We start from the raw sequence: 19453 nt of genomic DNA on the forward strand, positions 1-19453 counted from the left end.
TATTATTTTTAATATACTTATAATTTTTGAAATTTTAGCAGTGGGGCAGGAAACTCCTCTATTCCTAAATCTACATCCTTATCCAGGGCTTAACTAAGAAGTGTCTTTTTTCTTGCATTTTCTGATCTTCTTTCTGTTCTTTTTGTGAGCTAGTTGAGTAATAACTAAAACTCAGCGGTGAGTCTTTTCATCAAGGATGGAAAGTCCCACGTAGGAAATGGTACCACCAGCAATGGGTCAGTCGTTTATGTTGGCCAATGTAAGGAAACCTACTTTCTTACACAAAAGGTTAACCAACCAAGAGGAAGTAATTGTTGGGGAGGATGGGGGAGGAGGAGTTGAGTTACCTTCTCATGATGAACTTCAGCCCACACACTATGGGAAGTGCCAGATAGTACTTAAAACCATAAGGGGTTGAAAATTCTTTGTTTCTAGATACTAAGGACCAAGAAGGTATGTATGATTTCAAGGTTTGGTGCAACTGTTTCTGAATGGAAAGTGAGTAGGTTTCAATTACTGAAGAGAAGAGGGTGTGGTGGGCAGGGACATTTTTAATGTACTTCTGTCACTGGCTGAAACTTGTCCTGGATCAGTGGTTTTTAAATAATCCTCTGGGCTGGAGGAAGGAAATACTAAAACTGTCATTTATCCTTATTGATTTCATCCTTTAAAACTGTTTAGTTCTTGCGCTGTTTTATGATGTATAGAAAGGATGTTCCTGGGGACCACTGTCCCGGAGAAAAGAGGAGGAGGCAGGATGGAAAGACCTAGAAAAGTGGAGTAGCACAGAACTTGAAAGTCTTCCTTTTTTGATAGAAGAAATGTGGCAGCCATTTGGGAAGATTCTGGAGAGAGCAGGGAAGATATTGACCTTTGTTGATGGTGACTGTACGACAGGCATTGGATTAAATATTATTTACTCTTGTTAAATCACTGCACATGTAACTTACATATGCACTCATTCTTATATTAATTTCTTATTCATTTAGTGAATATCTCATTTAATCCTCAAAATGGCTTGAGAAGCAGATTTTAATTTTCCCAGTTTTACAACCGGGAAGCAAGTTTTTTTTCCCCTTTTTTATTGAAGTGTAGCTGACATATAATATTAGTTTGAGATGTGTAACATAGTGATTCTCCATTTGTATACATTAAGAAATGATCACTGCAGTAACTCCAGTTATCATCTGTCACCATGTGATTACAATATTACTGACTGTATTCTGTCTTATACTTAATTTCCATGACTTTCTAACTGGAAGTTTGTACTTCTTAATCCCCTTAGCCTATTTTGTGCATACTCCTTGTTTTTGTATTTATGAGTCTGTGTTTTGTTTTGCCTGTTCATTTTTGTTTCTTAGATTCCACATATAAGTGAAATCATACAGTATTTGTATTTCTCTGTCTGACTTATTTCACTTATAATCACTTCTAGGTCTATCCATGTTGTTGCAAATGGCAAGATTTCATTCTTTTTTATGGCTGAGTAGTATTCCATTGTGTGAGGGCGTGCGTGCAGACACACACCTTTATATATTCATCGATTGATGGACACTTAGGTTGCTCTGGAAACTAAAGTTTAAGCAGTTAAGTAATTTGCACATCACATGATTTATACCCCTGTAATTCTGCAATCTCATGCCTTATTGCATAGATTTATAACATACACTCCAGGGTTCTTCTCAAAGAGATGCTTCTGTAGTAGGTTCAAGTGGGCTTCTAGTCTGCTCACAGCAGGTGGATTTCTCAAAGTATTTACCGAATCAGGGAATACTTTGTTGTAGTTTTCTATTATTGTATATGTATTATATATACAATTGTATATTGTATTATTGTATATGTCCAAATCATAATTTTATTCTTTTTAAAAAAGTTTTTCTTTTTATGTTTTATTTATTTTTGAGAGAACGAGAGACAGCGTGAACAGGGGAGGGACAGAGAGAGAGGGAGACACAGAATCTGAAGACAGACTCCAGGCTCTGAGCTGGCTGTCAGCACAGAGCCCAACATGGGGCTCCAACTCATGAACCATGGGATCTGAGCTGAAGTTGGATGCTTAATCGACTGAGCTGCCCAGTTGCCCCTTGTCCAAATCATAATTTTAGGCCAGGGATACTTTTCTGCCATTCAGGCTGACACCAAGCCTTGGTTTGACATTTCAGTCAGCTCAACCTTGTTTTCTTGGCATTAAAAGCAAGCAAGCAAGCAAACAAACAAACCTGAAACTCTTGTAATGGCTAAATTTCAGGGAACTGATTAAATCTTACTAGTTCATTTCATTGGGATTAGGTTGAATTGACACAAAGTGACTCAATCTACTTCCTGGTGGTCTCATTCTCAATAGCAGAGACCCATTTTTCTCCCCTTTAATGGTAGAATCCCCTTATCTTCGTGTCATGCTCCGGCCAGCACGTAAATGTCTCATGATCAGGAATCACAGTTTGTTTATCCTTCTGTGTCCCACAAAGTGCCTAGCAAAGTATCTGCACTTGTTGAACGAAAATATTGGATCAGGGCATTCTAGTTGCTATGGGTGATTTATCATCTATTGACTTAAAATGGTGATTTGTTGGCTTTTTTGCTGTCTTGGCAGTAGAACTAGACTTTACATGTTTTGAGAGACATGTAATTTATTCTCTTAAGAATATGAAGCCATGCAGCTTTTCTTAAGCATAAAAATTTCCATCTCTTCATTTTAATGAAAGGTGTGCAAAGTTGGAGGACAAGGTAAGAGGGTGAGTAAATTAGGAAAAACTTTTCTCTCGAGTGCTCAGATATTTAATCACAATGCCTTTAGCATAATACAATGGATTGTTGTGAGGACAAATTGAGGTGATCGTTGAGAAAAATCTTGGGAAACTACAGATTATAGACAGGGACATTTCTCTTCTTTCTTTGTTTTTTAATTTAATTTATTGTCAAATTGACTTCCACACAATGCCCAGTGCTCATCCCAACAAGTGCCCTCCTTAGAGCAACAGGGACAATTCTAAAAAGTAAGATTTTAAAGCAAAATAAGGTTTTTAAAAAACAGAACTTCTGGTGTTCTGACAATGTATATGCTGTCTAATGAAGATTAGAAAAGTAAGCTCTGGTCTGGTAATATTATCTAGTGGGAATATATAACATTTACCATTTTAACCATGTTTAAGTGTACAGTTCAGTGATGCTAAGCACATCCATCTCTGGAATCTTTCCATCATCCCAATCTGAAACTCTGCCTAGTAAATGTCTTCCTCTTTACCCTCCTCCCCGCCCTGGTAACCTCTATTCTTTGCCTATGCCAGGTACCTCATACAAGTGGAATCATTACGTTTTTCTTTTGCGTCTGGCTTATTTCACGTAGCATAATGTTTTCAAAGTTTATGTTGCAGCATGAATGAGAATTGCATTCCTTTTCAAGGCTGGAATATTCCATTCCATTGTATTTGTGTACCATATTTTGTTTATTCCTTTACTCTTCGATGGACACTTGGGTTGTTTTCACTTTGACTATTGTGGATAATGCTGGTATGAACAATGGTGTACAAGTATCTCTTTGAATCTCTGGCTTCATTTCTTTTGGGTATATATCTAGGAGTGGAAAAAAGATCTTTTAAAGCTTCTTTGAGGTTATCCAGAGCAAGTAATTCTCCTCTCTTCATGCCCTAAAGAGTGAGCAGTTCCTTTCTTCATCTTCAATGTGCTATAGACCTCCACCTTTTCCCCTAGGCTCCTCTTCCTCCTCCAAATTTGATATATCAAGATGCAGCTACAAAAGAGTTTGAAATCTGACCCTACCCACTGTATGCCCATAACAAGCCCTATTCAAATTAGGCCCACCAGCTGGCACTACTTTGGAGACTGACAAATTAATATGAGCTAAGAAAAATTAAAGTGTAAGTTCCATTATAAATGGAAATCCAGTAGAAATGGAAAGTGTCATACAGAGCACTATACTTTAGATTTGAGCTTCAGTTCATTTGATAAATTACTATCTGCTGAGCACTGTTGATGGACAACAGGGAAGGAGTTGAGAGCTGTTCTCAAGCAGCTCAAATTCTAGAGGAGGATGCATAATATTTAGTAAACTACAGAAACTCCACAACAATGCTATTAATATTCAATTGTTTATTCAACATTGCTCAAGCCCCTGCTGCACGCTGTTCTCGGCCCTGGGTGTACATCAAGTCAAAGACAAAGTCCCTGCTCTCCTACAGCTGACTTGCTGGTGGGGGAAACCAGACAATAAACAAGGAAATACACAGTATAATAGTTATGTGTTTTTCCTATGGAGAAAAATAAAGCAAGATAAGGGATGGAGAGTGACTGGGGTGTGTGTGTTGTTTTAGGTAGGCTGACCAAGGTGGGCCTTTCAGGGTCCGTGACTTTGAGCACACATCTGAATGCAGGGAGAGCGACAGTCAAAGAGATGTGTGAGCGATAAGGTGGCTGACAGAGGAGTAGCACCTGCTCTAATGTTATATTTCAGAGATAGAGAGATTTGGGACTTAAAAAAATTTTTAAGTTTATTTTGAGATACAGAGAGTGAGAATGAGTTAGCAAAGGCAGAGAGAAAGAGAAGAGAGAATCCCCAGCAGGCTCTGCACTTATCAGCACAGAACCCAACACAGGTCTCAAACCCACAACTGTGAGATCACTGCCTGAGCTGAAATCAAAGAGTGGGAGGCTTAACTGACTGAGCCACCCAGGAGCCCCAGAGCTTTGGAATTTAGAGTAATGGGACAAATAAATCTGATGCTCTATGATTTTAGGTACATAATTTTGTGACACGTAAAATTTTAAAGCACAAGATCTATCTATAGGGGAGTATTTAATGGCAAGATACTTGTGTTTTAAAATGAATGAACGAATATTTCAAAATGATACGAAATCATTGCTAGGGATCCCCCTGCCTCCATCCATACATGTGCTGTGCATTATGAGAGTTTCTGTGTACGAGATGAGCATGAGGTATTTGTTCTGTGGCTTTACTGTGAGTGTGGTAAGCCCTTCTTCTATCCCACTTTGTTCTCCCATTTGGATTCCTAATTCAATCAGAGTTGTTAATCAGGAAAAAAATTGATTAAATCAGTTCTGACTAGTTACCACACAAAGAACTAGATAGTTTTAAACCAATTTGGAGGTTTTAGAAGCATTTAACAAGAATATACTGAGGAAGCCAAAGAAAGATATCCCTAGTCTCGAAATTTCAGGGAGAATGACAGGGCACGTGAATTTTTTTTTTTTTTTTGGCTGGTGTCAGAAACTTTTGGGGAAATGGAACAAAATCACACCACATATCTCCTTAATGTTGTGATCTCTTTTTATAATTCAGGGTTGTGTGCATGTGTGCGGGTTTGCGTGTGTGAGCGGTGGTGGGGAGGGGAAGGGTGGGAGAAGGGTTGCAAAATTGAAGCCTCAATTATTGTCCTCACCTCAAGCTGGAAGAGAAGATAGCACGTTGTAGAATACATGCCAGTGTATGATCTCAAACCTAGTCTCTAGCAGTGTCCAAGAGGGAGGGACCAGAGATGTTAGGAAAATCAGAAAATGGGGAAGGGGATCCAACAGAACAGGGGATACAACAGAAAATGGGGAAGGTGATCTGGTCCTTGAAGGACAGGTTTGGAAGAGAGAAGATGAAGGGTAAGCTTTCCCAGGAGGAAAGGGTGGTCTGGGCAGAGATACCATGGTGGGGATGTGCAGTTGATGTTTAGGTAAAGCAGTGGGGTCCTGATGGATTAAGACTGAGGATCTGGCTTGGAGATGTTAAGGTTAAGTTTGGAAAGATAAATAGAAGGACAAGAAGAAAAAGAGAGTTCTGTGCTTTCCTTCTTTTATAAGTTGCTTTTTGACACATTAACTTATCAGGTGATAGGCAGGACCATCCCTTGCTCCTTCATTGGTCTGTTGTTAGGGGAATAACCATAGATCTTGAGGTGCTCCCTGTAAATAAAAATACTGTCTTCTAGGAGCTCCATTTTTATTGGCTGGCATACAAACTCCTTGTAAAAAAAAAAAAAAAAAAGTAAGCAGTTTTTCTTGGGGTACCTGGGTGGCTCATTCAGTTAAGCATTCAACTCTTGATTTCCGCTCAGGTTGTGATCTCACAGTTCATGGGATCAAGCCCCAAGCTGGGCTCCATGCTGACAGCACTGAGCCTGCTTGGGATCCTCCGTCTCTCTCTCTCTCTCTCTCTCTCTCTCTCTCTCTCTCTCTCTCTCTTTCTCTCACTTTCTCTCTGTCCCTCCCCTCCTTGTGTACACACAATTTCTCTCTCAAAATAAATAAAAAATAAAGAATTTTTAAAAATTTAAGCAGTATTTTTGTAAGAAACAATGAAATATTTCTACCAGGACCCACTAGCCCCTCCACCCCCATTTTTTAGAGATAACTATCATTAAATACTTCTTGCTTATTCTTCTTGGTGTTATTTATTAGGTCAACAAATATTTATTGAATGCCTATTATGGGCACAGGGGATACAACAGTGAATGCAAGTCCCAGCTCTCAAGGAGCTTCTGTTTCACTGGGAAGAAACAGGCAGTAAACAGCAAGCACATTTAAAAAAGTTACCAAATATTTTTATCTTATACGTACTCTTGCAGCTTGCTCTTTTCACTTGACCCTTGGCCAATCCTATATTTTTAAGTAATTTTTAAGTTTTTCCTATCACTATCATTTTAGATAGTACTAAAATGAACATTTTTACAGACTGTTTATGATCATCTGTAAGGTTAATTCCTAAGAGATGGAAACATACACATTTCTGTATTTGATAGACACTGCTTTGTTTCCCTTTAAAAATACTGTACCAACTTCTTTACCAATAGTGTAGGACAAAGTGCTGATTTCTTTATAGCTTATTCAACAAAGGGAATTACCAAGTGTATGGGAATTACTAAATACAGTAGGTTAAAAAATGGTATAGAAATTACACTTAAAAAGATTTTTAATTTATTTTTTAAATGCTCGTTTATTTTCGGGGGAGAGAGAGAGAATGAGTGGGGAGGAAGTGCAGAGAAAGAGGAGAGGACAGAGGATCCAAAGTGGGCTCTATGTTGTCAGCAGAGAGCCCGAGGCAGGGTTCAGATCTATAAACCTTGAGATCATGACCTGAGCTGAAGTTGGACACTCAACTGATTGAGCCACTCATGTGCCCCAAAACATTTTTAAAGGAGTGTTTCATTTTAAATATCTTGAAGAAATGATTACTTCCTCTTTGAGGCTGTTCTTGGTTCTTTTTATCATGCAGGGGAGAAAGCCACCACTCTTGTTTCAAGAAATCTCCAGGTTCTTGTGACTGGGAGTGGGAGGAGGGCTTGGCAGGGAAAAGTCCCTCCTTTATTTCTGATCTGGCTCTCTGTGGATGCTTGAAGGCTCAGTACCAGGATTTTCCAGGAGAGTGGAGTTGATATGTACAGGAGATCAACTTGCTCTGATTATAGAGACATGGTTAAAATATATTTGGTTTCAGTACTTAACTGAAAATCTGATGCAACTTCTAGAAAACCCATAAATGGCTTTAGACACACTTAAAAGAAGACCTAATCCTTTCTTTTAAAAATAGATGAAAATATTTTGTTTTCATCTAATCCCATCTTAAAAACAAGAACCCCCTTAAAGTGGTTCTAAACTAAAATGTTTGAGTCCATTTCCTATGTGCATTTGTTCTTTGGCATCTTCAGGGTTAATTGTTTGCTTTGCTCAGAGTTGAAATTAAGGATGTTTGGAAAGAAAGGTCTTGATTCTTCATATTAAATGTTGCTTGAGTGTGCTTAGCTTTCATCCATGAGAGAGTAAAACTCCCCTTGCAATGATTTTTAAAAAATGCTAATTCCTTCATCTCTGGGCAAAACAGGTAGGAACTCCAAAGATACTTGCTAATTTCTCTCACTTGAGGGTTCATAAAAGTTTGGTAAGCAGAAGTGATAACTGTGTCTCCTTCCGTTGTCCGTTTCCATCCTTCTGAACACTTGGTTCCCACAGAGGAAGCCATCCTGCTGAAGTCAGCCTCTAGGGAGCTTCCTTTTGTTTCTTCAAGATTAACCAGTTCTTCCCTGGCAGCAGCCGCAGGCAACTCTAGGAGAGACTCTTCTGGGCTTTTGGTATTTTTCCAAAGAGCATTTTTCTCCCCCAATTCCTCACTGGTAGTGAGGCTGCTTTCCTACAACGCCGCCTTCTTCAGATGAGATGCTGATTCTGATCTGCCATCTAGCAGTTTCCGGTAGCGGTAAGTGGTCAAGAGTGTTTTTCCGGGAGTTGGTCTCAGGTTCTCAAGAATGTCCTCTAGAGACCCAGCCTGTTTTCTGTGTAATTGCTAGAGCCTTCAGAATAGCTTTGCTTTTCTCATTGTTCTCTTTGCATGGTCATGGAATGGGTACCTGTTTGATCTCCCTGCATCCTCCCTTTTGGGACAGAGGGTTAGGTCCAAGCTGAGGTGAGTCTTGGGGAGCCTTCAAGGGTTGATGAGGCCAAGAGAAAAGTTAGCTCAGGGCTGTCTAGAGCTTTCTGTTTCTCTTTTCTAGGTTGCTCTCTAGATCTTTTCATCTTCTGGTGTGGTTGAGGTTTAACAAAAGTCTTCATTTTTCTCTTACTAAAAATAGTTTAGAAACTAGTTGGGTATGAGAAATAGGACATTTTCTTTATTTCCTTTTTCAAATTTTTATTCAGTTAGCATCACCTATTAAATGGCCGATAAGAGTAGCATCAGTGTCCATTTCTTCTTGGTTTGTGGTGTTTGTCACTTCCTTTGGGAGTAGTCGGTTTCATTTTTTCCAAGGGGTTTGTATCTAGCTCCTCTATTTAAGGTATTGTTTATTCTATGACTGATTCATGCTTTAAACATGAACAGTTTACTAAACTACCCTCTGAGGCTGGAGTGGTACGTTTTTAGTGCTGAGATTTGTCTGAACTGAGAAATCGATACTTCTAGCTGTTTGGTTGACAGATGTGAGAGTTTCTCAGGTCCCCGGTTAACAATTAGCTGTTTTGAAAAGAAACGAAACTGGTGAGAAACAATAATTGGGGACTGAAGACTTATTAGAAAGGGGATGAGGAAATATAGGACCATATGTGAATTACCAACATCCATGTTCATGAATGGTCACCTCTGTTCAGGTGTTGTTCTATGCTAGCCTTTACTGCAAAAAGTAAATTCAGAGTGATTTTTAAAAAACCCATATTTATCTGTCTTGTGCTTTTATATTGTTTCATCATGCATGCATTCTTTAAAAATGAAGGATCAAGTAATTTTTTGTGCCCCTGGGTTTGTTTTTTTGTTTTTTTTTTTGTGCACAGGAGGATTTTATTTTGTTCTTACATGGTAAATTGGAAATTTCCATTTAGTAGGAAAAGACTTCTTGTTTCAAAGTAAATTATAATGTAACTTTCCTATAAATAAAACTTGTTAATGGGTGCATTCTAGATGCTTGTATTGCATATACAAGAATTAGATGCTGGTATTTGTTTTCAGGATTTCTCACAAGAAGGTGTCAAAGAAAATAGTAACCTACAAGTGTTCCACATGTCTATAGACTTACTTGACCTTTTAGCAATATTAAATATTTTTCAAATGTTAATTTCTGATTAAGTATTAAATGCAAATATTAAATCTATTTACTGGTCATTGCATTTTCGGAGATTCTTTTTTTCCTTTGTTTCCTCTCTCCTTTTCTTTAGTCAGCTCAGGCTTGTTCAGCACCTGTACCATGTCAGGCTCCGTGCAGAATGCCCCGAGGAAGATGACACAGTAGGAAACCCTGAGCATTTTATTTCAATATATCCTTCTCTGACTCTTCTTTTGTTTTTTTTTGTTTTTTTTTTTTTTTTTTTTACAAATAGTTTATTGTCAAATTAGTTTCTACATAACACTCAGTGCTCATCCCCAAAGTGCCCTCCTTCATGCCCATCCCCCCCTCCCCCCCACATCCATCAGTCCTCAGTTTTTGTCAGCATTCAAGAGTCTCTCATGGTTTGCCTCTCTCCCTTTCCCCCACCATTTCCGCCCTTCTTCTCCCCCTTGGTCCTCCGTCAAGTTCCTCCTAATCCTCCTATACGTGCAAACATATGGTATTTGTCCTTCTCTGCCTGACTTATTTCGCTCAGCATAACACCCTCAAGGTCCATCCATGTTGCTACACATGGCCAGATTTCATTGTTTCTCATTGCCATGAAGTATTCCATGGTATAGATAAACCACATCTTCTTGATCCATTCGTCTGTTGATGGACACTTAGGCTCTTTCCATGTTTTAGCTATTGTGGAGAGTGCTGCTATGAACATTGGGGTACATGTGCTCCTATGCCTCAGCATTTCTGTATCCCTTGGGTAAATTCCTAGCATCCGACTCTTCTTTTGAAGCTGAGTGTTCCCTAGGACCTGTCCTTGTCCTTGTATTGACTCCGCCTCCCCCTCTGGCCTCTCCTCACTTCTTTTTATTCTTGTTCTTCCTCAGTGGGATCAATCCTTTCTCATGACTTCAGTGCTTACATGTATGTTGATGATTCCAAGTCTGCAAATTGGTGTTTTCTCTTTAGTGCTGAGGATATTTTCAACGATAAAGAGGAATTTCAAGCCTAATGTGTGCAAACTGAATTTATTATTCTAGCATCCCAATTCCTGCTTCTTTGTTTTCTCTTTCTTCTCCTTTCCCTGCTGTACTCATGGCACCTCTGTCCCCTCGTCCTGAGCCAAAAACCTACAAGTCATCTGAGATTCTTCTTTGTTCTGTACACCAACATAGGGACCGTTTATAAACTCTGTCAATTCAACTGCAGAAACATTTCTAGAATCCACCTCCTCTTGCCTGTTGTTATTGCTCCTCCATCTATTTCCATGCCAGGCCATGCTGTGAGCATAACCTTGCTACAAGTGCTGATAGCATGCACTTGCATAGAGAGACCCAAGAGAGTAATGGCAGTGGACAAGGGAGCCTGGATTATAACCATATCATTCTAAATTTTCTTCTGCCTCCCTATTACCTGCAGGATTAACCATGGGTCTTGAACGTAGCCGTGCTCTGTGCCACTTTACCTATCAAATGCGGATAATGATAGTCCCCACCTAGAAAGTTTTGGTGAGGAGTAAATGAGATGATACATGGCACGTATATAGCACAAGGCCAAGTACCCAGTGAGCAGTAATGATGATGGCAAAGATGAAGATGATTACTTCTTTCAGAATCCATCTCTAACTTTCCAGCTCCATGTTCCCTAAAATCTCATTGCCATGACTGTCACTGCTACCCAAACCTTCTCTTCCCTCTTACAGAACTAGATCTTTTCACATGCTCTTCCTTTTGCTTCTCATTACCTCATTTTGCTGAGCAAACTCTTCTTTCCTTTTCAAAAGGATTCAGCTCAGAATCACTCTCCGTGTGGTCTTAGCTGACTTCAGAAGACAGGCTCGGTGGCTCCGTTCCCTCTGCCTCCATGGTGCTCAGTGCTCCCTTCCATCACAGCCTGTGCTTGCCATTCTAATAGTCTATGTATCTGTTTTCATCTTCCCCAGACTATGGGCTTTTGAAAGGATACAGGTAGAAACTAATGATCCTTACCTCCCTCTACTGAGTCCAGGTTTGACATAGGCTAGGCACCCAGTAAGTGTTTGATGATTGAATACCAGCAGGGATGGCTCTCAAATTTGATAGGAGGTTTACTGCTTGTGGAGAGTTAAATATACAGTTAAGAAAAAAAAAAAGCTTTCCCTGCCTTGAGTACTAACTTTGTAGCAGGTGGCACTATGCTAAATTCTTTATAGGCATGCCTAGTGATCTAATGAGTTACTCTAATTGTCCCTGTTTACAGATGAGAAAATCAGGGCTTAGGAGAGAGGGAACTTGCTGGAGGTTTTGAAGCTGGCAGGACCTTGCAGACTGGTGGAGGAAAGGGAAGTGAGAGGGGAAGGAAGATGACTAAGCCAAGGGAGGTGTGTTTGTGAGAGAAAGGCAGCATGGGAAGGGCAAAAACACACTGGCGAGGTAGCAAGGGCAGGCTGGGAAAGGAGAAAGGAAAGAGAAAGAGAAACAAGGAGAGCAAGTGAAAAAATGAACGGGATAAACAAGGGGAGGAGGGGAAGCAGGGTTCTCACCGCTTCAGAATCTTGTGGCCAGGGAACAACTGCATGCCTGACAGAACCTAAACAGACTGCAGCGTTAACATGACCACTCACAACAAAATCAATCTAGTCTACATTCCATGAGAAAATAGAATAATTTATTGTTAGGCCATGGTAATTAGATATAATTCCTAAGCAATTTATAAATGTGGCTGTACAACCATCACTCATACACACACACACACACACACACACACACTCACTGGCTTAAATTGTGTTCACTTTTGTCCACTGTGGACAGTCTGCAAGTGCCTATGGCTGTTGTCAGCTGTCACTGACACTAAATGTGATTAAAACATTATCTACACCTCCCACCCACTATCACATTCAAGGCTACACCCATGTAGGAAAGAAGCACAGTCCTACTCCTTATCCTTTGCTGAGCCTCCTCCCAAGGCTGAGATTTCCCTGTTGCACCAGGATTTCCCTTTCCAGAGTTGTCTTGCTGTGCTTCAGCCTCACCTCCTTATCCCTCAGGGGCCGGGCCCCAGGGGCTGTTCCTGGGCTGGTAGGCAGGGTTGCCAGAAGATAAGACCACAAGGTCACCTTGTCCAGAGGTGGGAGGACTCCCTGGGGCTTTGCTTTTTGCTTTGGGGACCTGGGGCCAGAGGAAGGACAGGGCAAGGGAGAAGATGGAGGGCAGCAGGAGGAGGGAAAGGCTGGTGCCCTAATTATGCCTTCCCAGCTTCCCATCCTCAGATAGCACCATTGCTCAGGCAAGAGGGCTTTTCAAGGTTTCCCTACGCCCACCCTGGTGCCGGCCTCCTGGACAGCCCTCCTCCCTTCCACTCTTGGTTGCGTTAGTCCTCAGAGACCAGGTGAATTGGTTTGGGAAGAAAGTGAGTGAGTGAAAAACATGAAGGAAAGGTAAGGAAGCAGGAAAGGGAAGCTGGGAGACTGAAAGAGGGGGGGAAGGGAGGAAGTAGTAGAAGAATAGACAGAAGGGAGGAGGAGAGGGAACACGTTTTGGGGAGTGAACCATATATACGTATATATTTAACCTCAAAACAGCTCTAGGAGAAAGGCATTGTTGTCTTTATTTTACAGATTCAAAGATTTAGTCTTAGGAAGGGTAAGTGACTTGGTCAAAGTAACACTAGATAAAAAGTTGCTGAGCTGAGATTAGAATCCTATTATCCTAGAAGTCTCTTCCATATAGTACAGTGTTCCTGAAGATGAGAAAGCAGAGTTGGGGAGGGAGGAAGGCAAGCCGGCCAGAAGAGAATGGAGAACGGAGGGAGAAGAGGCCAGGAGGTGCTCACAAGGGGTGAGGGCCGGGGTTGGGCTTGTTGAAGCTGTAGGAGTCCTTTCTCCCTTGGCCCTGTGTCCTGAGAACTGGAGAGAACCCACTGTGCTCAAAGGGAGTAGAGGATTCCCCTGGGGGCACTCTGATTCCTCCCGAGACCCAGAGATGAAGACAGGCAGGGATGGGCTCACCTGGGCAGCACTCTGGGTAAGTAAGGAGAAGCTGCCAGGAATCTGCCCCTTTTTGTTCTCCTGGCTTCCGCCGCTCCTGTCTTTTCCTCAACTGCCTTGGCTCTTTTCTTTCCCCTTTCTTCTCCCATGTCCTCTAGTTCCTCCTTTGCATTTCTCTTGCTCTATCTCCTTTCTTTCTTTCTCTTTCTTTCTTTTCTCTCTCTCTCTCTCTCTCTTTCTCTTTCTCTTCCCTTACTTTCTTTTCTTTCTTATTTAGAGAAGGGGGAGGCAGAGAGAGAGAGAGAGAGAGAGAGAGAGAGAGAGAGAAAGAGCAAGAACAAGTGGGGGAAGGGCAGAGAGAGAGGGGGGAGAATCTCAAGCAACTTTGCACTGTCAGCATGGAGCCTCATGACGGGTTCCATCTCACATGATCTGAGCCAAAGTTGGATGTTTCACTGACTGAGGCACCCAGGTACCCCTCTATCTCTTAGGTTCAGTCTTTCTCTTCCCACTATTTTCCCTTCTCTCAGTTTATTCCCAGGGCTGTTCCCTCACCACAAAAACATTTTGACTTCAAAGATTTCTTATCCATTCACACTTATCTGCTTTGTTTTATTGTAGAATGTCCTGAAGGAAGTTAGACTCACTGTGCTCATTTAATCCTAATGTTTATGCAGCTACTTTGACAGAGAAAGTTCAGAGGGCTGCCTTCAAGACAACTAATATCTAATGAGCCTTTTCATCTTGTGCCCCCATTCCCAATAGTTCATTCAGTATGTTCTGAGACTTACAGAGTGTATTTACCCTGCATTCTGTAATGAGTTACTGGAAAAAGCAGGAATCCAAGGGTTGCCTGTTTGATTCCCAAGGACAAGCTTCCAACCACCCCATCCTGCTGCCCCTTGAGCAGGTCAGTGGGCTGGCCTTTCCCTTGGAGGCCTCTTGGGGAGTTTATTGCATTCAGAATGGGTTGTTTGTCTTGTAGGTTTTGGACCATAATCCAACAGCATACCAAAACCAGATTTACCTTTCTGAGTTAGACTAATACTAGCTCAGGAGACTGGTAACATAAAATAAGAATGACAATTTGAAACGTGTAATATAACTGTCAAGAGGACCAGAATGTTCACTTCAGCATGTATGACTAGTGTACTCTTTCCCTGTAGGCAGACTTCTGTGGGAAAGCAAGTTATTATCAGCAGGTTGCTTGGTGATCATGGAATTGGAGCATGGGGAATTAACTATAATAACTTGATTGTTGAATGGCCTCAGATCATTAAAGGGAATCTCCATTTGAACGCTTTGTTTAAAATGTTGAGTCACCTGCGCTCAGGTGTACCCATATTCACTATAAGTAGAGACCTTGTGGAATCATATTATGGACAGGATGCGCTCCTGGATACAGGATACAGCTGTTGAAGCAGCTTTTCTAACTTGGATATCTTGTTATCTCCCTCAGTCTCATGGTGTCTGAAATCAACTCCTTACTTTCCCTGAACAAACTAGAGTCTTCCTTTTGACTTTGTTATTCTTCCATTAGGAGAGTTATTTTCTATAACCAAGATTCAAAACCTGAACTGGAAATGTAAAAAAAAAAAAAAAAAAAAAAATCCTTTATGCAAGTATAACTTTCAATGTTTTTTAAAAAAATTACTCACTGCTTTTTAAAATGAAGTAATACACAGAAAAGTCCTTAGCTTTTACTTAACTACCCCTTGCTCTGTCTTCCTCTTTTCCCGTTTCTCTTTCTTCTGAATCGCCCCCCTCCCCCCCACCATGACTTTCACACAGGGAAGCCACCATTTTAATCACTTGCATGAGATGAAACCAAGAATTAAATAAGACCTGCCAGCAGCTTTCCTTTTCCCATTTCCTTGACTTTGGGGGGATATCAAAAGCAAGGAATGTATGCATATAAAGACTCTTTGCTTCAGCACTTGGAAATAGTTGAATTTCAGAATTCCTACTTCTAGAGCTAGATTTCACGTTAGCAAACCGTTTCTCTCACCTGATTGGCTTACTCTAATTCCTTAGACCAACTGGTCCAAAAGTTCAACACAAGATGACTTTTTCTTTGCTCTGACATCTTGTAGAACTGGAGTGTCAGCTGAGGTATTTTGGTGAGTTGATAAATGTCCGAGAATGACAGCACTCAATTTCACTTCTTCAAAGTTAAACTAACATCTGTTATATTAGTGTGAGTCCTCCGTTAAGTAACAGTCTGGAATCGTTGCTGTCAAAAGGAAAATAGTGAACTGGAAGCAACATGGGCCTGAAGGTCTATTCTTAACTTTTCATTTTAACTTTATGTCTTAAGGAAGGAAAATACTTGAAGAAGGTCATTAAGAAGAAATAACTTTCACAAATCTTATGGAAATATTAATTCATTCAATACTGATTATATTATCATTCTGGATGAATTATTAAATAGAGAATATTTTCTACAAGAGCCAAACAGCTAAAATTTACAAAATGAATTTATTCAGTATTTTTAAAATAAAAGGTTTTGAAGACATTTTGAAAGGTGGTATTAGAGAAATTAAAAATGAAATAGCTATATGGCTTAGAGGTGGTTTTAGGAAGGATATGGTATTGCTTTACGTTTGCTTGCTTAGGAGCTTTTAAAATGGGAAGTGCTTGCAGAATTACCTAAAAGAAGAAGGGGAGGGGTGATAACACGGATATATTTTTTTAGTTGTCTTTGTGTTATATATTCATCTTTTGAACTGGTTATCTGTTAGTACTAATCCCTCAAAGCAATGTAGCAAACCATTAAGAAGAAAGAATAAATTGGCCAGTGGCCAGTACTCTTATTAACTTCCTGGGAGATTGAATTTCTTTTTTCTGCTTGCACCTAATTGCCACCTGTCAGGGTGTAGTGTCCCTTTTGCCATCTTGCTTAAAGAATCATTATTCCTTTCACCTGCTCCAGGGACTCTGAGCCCACGAAAACACAACACGTTTGTCTTACTCCCCAGAGAGAATTTTAAAGCCCTAACAAGTTGGCTTAGAACTTGCACATGAACCTTAATCATCTGGCCAGATGGGGCCACCAGATCCAGATATCCTTGTCACAGAATCCATTCATCCTTTTCCATGCTCCCATGTTGTATCAGTTGTGACTATTTTTATTTATTTTTATCTTTTAAGTAGGCTTCAAGCCCAGCATGGAGCCCAGCACAGGGCTTGACCTCACGATCCTGAGATCAAGACATGAGCTGAGATCAAGAGTCGGACGCTTAACTGACTAAGCTATCCAGGCACCCCTGTTGTGACTATTTTTTTTTTTTAGAACAAAGATAGTCATTTTTCAATGAAAACCCACTTTTATCCATATTATTTCTTGCAGGAAGACCCTACCTCAAAAATCCTTTCAGTGCATGTCTGTCTTGTCTGTCTTTCTTTCTTGTGCTTCCTTTTGTTTTCTTCTGCAAGCTTTGCAAATTTCTCTTCTTCTTTGTGCTCTTCAGTTTGCCTGCAACACTCTTCCTATTGTTAAGTAAATATTGTTCATCATTTCACAACTTTCCTAGGCTGGAGATGTGGGTGTAAAAGAGGATGGGGTCTGGGTAGAAGGAGGAAGTAGACGAGAAAGTCACAGTGGCCCCCAGCTTGGGGAGATCTAAGACATTCTGGAGCATGGGGCTGAGTCCTAGGAAGGAATAGTTGCTAAAAGGGAAGTTTCTTTACACCTACTGTGGTGAACATTGAGTAATGTATAGAATTGTCAAATCAATATGTGGTATACTTGAAACTAATATAACATTGTATGTTAATTACACTTCAATAAAAAATTAGAAAAAGGAAGTGCCTTTTTGTGTCTGAAAGCCCTTGGTCCGTTCCTAATAGAAATTTAAGACATCATTCATTCTTTCATTTATCTAATAGTTATTGAGCATTACTGTATGCCAGTCATGCATTGGATGCTGGCGATATAACTGTGGACCAGACAGATGAAGTCCATGCTCTACTGGAGTTTGTGGACTGAGGATGCAGCCAATGTAACATAATAGGCAAGTATGTTCTGAGTGATATGGGCTCTGAAATGGGAACTTCTAGTCTATATGAGAGCACATAGAGGTGCTCCTATCTCTGATTTGGGGGATCAGAGATGCCTTGTAGAGGAAGTGATGTATAAATTGATATTGGAAATAAAAGTAGGAGTTAGTCTGGTTAAGGGGTTGGATGGAGTTAGGTGGTTATAGGCAGAGGGAAGAGCATGTGCTGGACTTGTAGCTGGAAATAAGCTGAATTGAGTACTTCTGTTGTATGGACATGACGGGATGCAAGGAGGAATGGGGGCTGTGAGGAGAGTGAGGAGAAATCAGGCTAGAAAAATGAACAGGGACATCCAACGATGTGGAACACCCAAGGAATCACGTTAGAATCCGGTCTTTCTTTTCTTTTTATTAAAGTTTATTGATTTATTTTGAGAGAGCTGGAGAGAGAGCAAGCGACCGAGAGCGCGCTCGAGCATGCGCACAAGAGTGGGGGAGGGGCAGAGAGAGGAGGGGAGAGAGAATCCTAAGCAGTCTCTGCATTATCAGCATGGAGCCCTATGCGGGGCTCGATCCCATGAACTGTGAGGTCATGTCCTGAGCTGAAACCATGAGTCCGACTCCTAACCCACTGAGCCACCCAGGCTACCCTTGGTCTTTTTTCCCTAAGGCTGTCAGGAAGTAATTGGAGTTTTTTGTCCAGACTGTCAGAGATGCCACTTACCGTTTATATCAATGTTTGTGCTTCCATGTGGACCCTGACCTGTAGGTGGCTACGGCTGGAGCAGGGAAACCTGTTTTGAGCAGTGCAGGGAAAAGCAATCACTGGTCAGCAACCACTCCTAGAGGCAACCAGATGCCTGCCGCTTCGGTGGGGGACCTGGTGAGGAGGCAGCAGAGGGCTCATCTAGGGCAGCACAGTTGCTAGAAGACATGGGGGCAGAAACAGAAGAGTTAGTGGTCTACATTTAAAATGGAAGGATTTATCCCTGCTTCTAGCAGCACCTGGCAGCAGTTGCCCTATTTTCTTATACAGAGTCATCATTTTAATAACCGGTCCCTAGAAAGGCGGTAGGTCTCACAGAGTGCCAGTGCTCCTATTTGTCAGGCACATGCAGGGGTAGCTGTGCCCTCAGCAGGCTGCCGCTTTTCCTGGAGGGGGTGGATGGAACTTGTGGATCTGGGGGCACGGCAGGAGGCAATATGGATGGCTTCAGGCTTCTTAGACTCTCAAAGATTTGTAGTGGAGCGGTAGTAGACATTGATGAATTTCCTCTGCAAACCCCTGTCTTGTAACTGCTAAGCCATAAGCATTGCTGTTCCTATGCTCTGGTCTCTATATGACTGACCAACTTCTTCTTCATGTGTCTTTACTGCATCTTGCCACACCACCTCTTTGAACAGAGAGCGAGGAAGTCGTTTCTCTTTCAAACTGAAAGAACACGTATTCAGTACCTCTGCCTAACCGGTCGTGTGTTTGAAAAGTCTCCTGGGGTCATTTTCATTTCCACAGTCTATTGGGTTCTAAATGTTTGAAATCATTTGTTTGCCCCTTTCTATACTCATTCTAAATCTTTAATAGAGTTTACCATATGAAGGCAATTAGAGCACATGCAGGGAAAAATGGAAAGATAATAACATTATTCTGGCTTTTTTTGGTAACTACCTGGAGAAGACTATGCACAGAATAAATGGAGAAACATTTAACTGCATTTTGTTTCCCTAGAGCCTGGCCAATAATTTCGGTTCCTATGCAGCTCCCACAGTTTAGCAGTGGTTCCCAGTGCTAGCTGTGGGAAGGAATCATCTAATGACATTTAAATAAAAAGCAGATGCTGTAGCTTTACCCCTGTTATATTCTGATTTATAGGATTTGGGATAAATTAGAAAATTTGGCTGAATTTTAATGCCAAATTGAATGGCATATTTGGGCTTACTTT

At 40.9% G+C, this 19453-nt stretch overlaps 1 protein-coding gene across 3 annotated transcripts in view; it reads left to right on the forward strand.

Moving 5' to 3' along the window:
- The first annotated feature begins 459 nt into the window (after nt 1-459).
- Nucleotides 460-19453, forward strand: part of ATP8B4 (ATPase phospholipid transporting 8B4 (putative)) — a 232935-nt gene continuing 213941 nt past the window's right edge. The window contains exon 1 of one of the 3 annotated variants that reach the window (XM_039237152.1): nt 460-498. The gene's annotated coding sequence lies outside the window, so the exon portion shown is untranslated. Of the gene's footprint in view, nt 499-8109; nt 8216-8368; nt 8423-19453 lie in introns of those variants that run through there. The other 2 variants (XM_039237150.1, XM_039237151.1) reach the window with 2 other exon arrangements.

This window comes from Hyaena hyaena, unplaced genomic scaffold (genome assembly GCF_003009895.1).
Source record: "Hyaena hyaena isolate Hyena2069 unplaced genomic scaffold, ASM300989v1 scaffold_120, whole genome shotgun sequence".
Classification (NCBI taxonomy): Eukaryota; Metazoa; Chordata; class Mammalia; order Carnivora; family Hyaenidae; genus Hyaena; species Hyaena hyaena.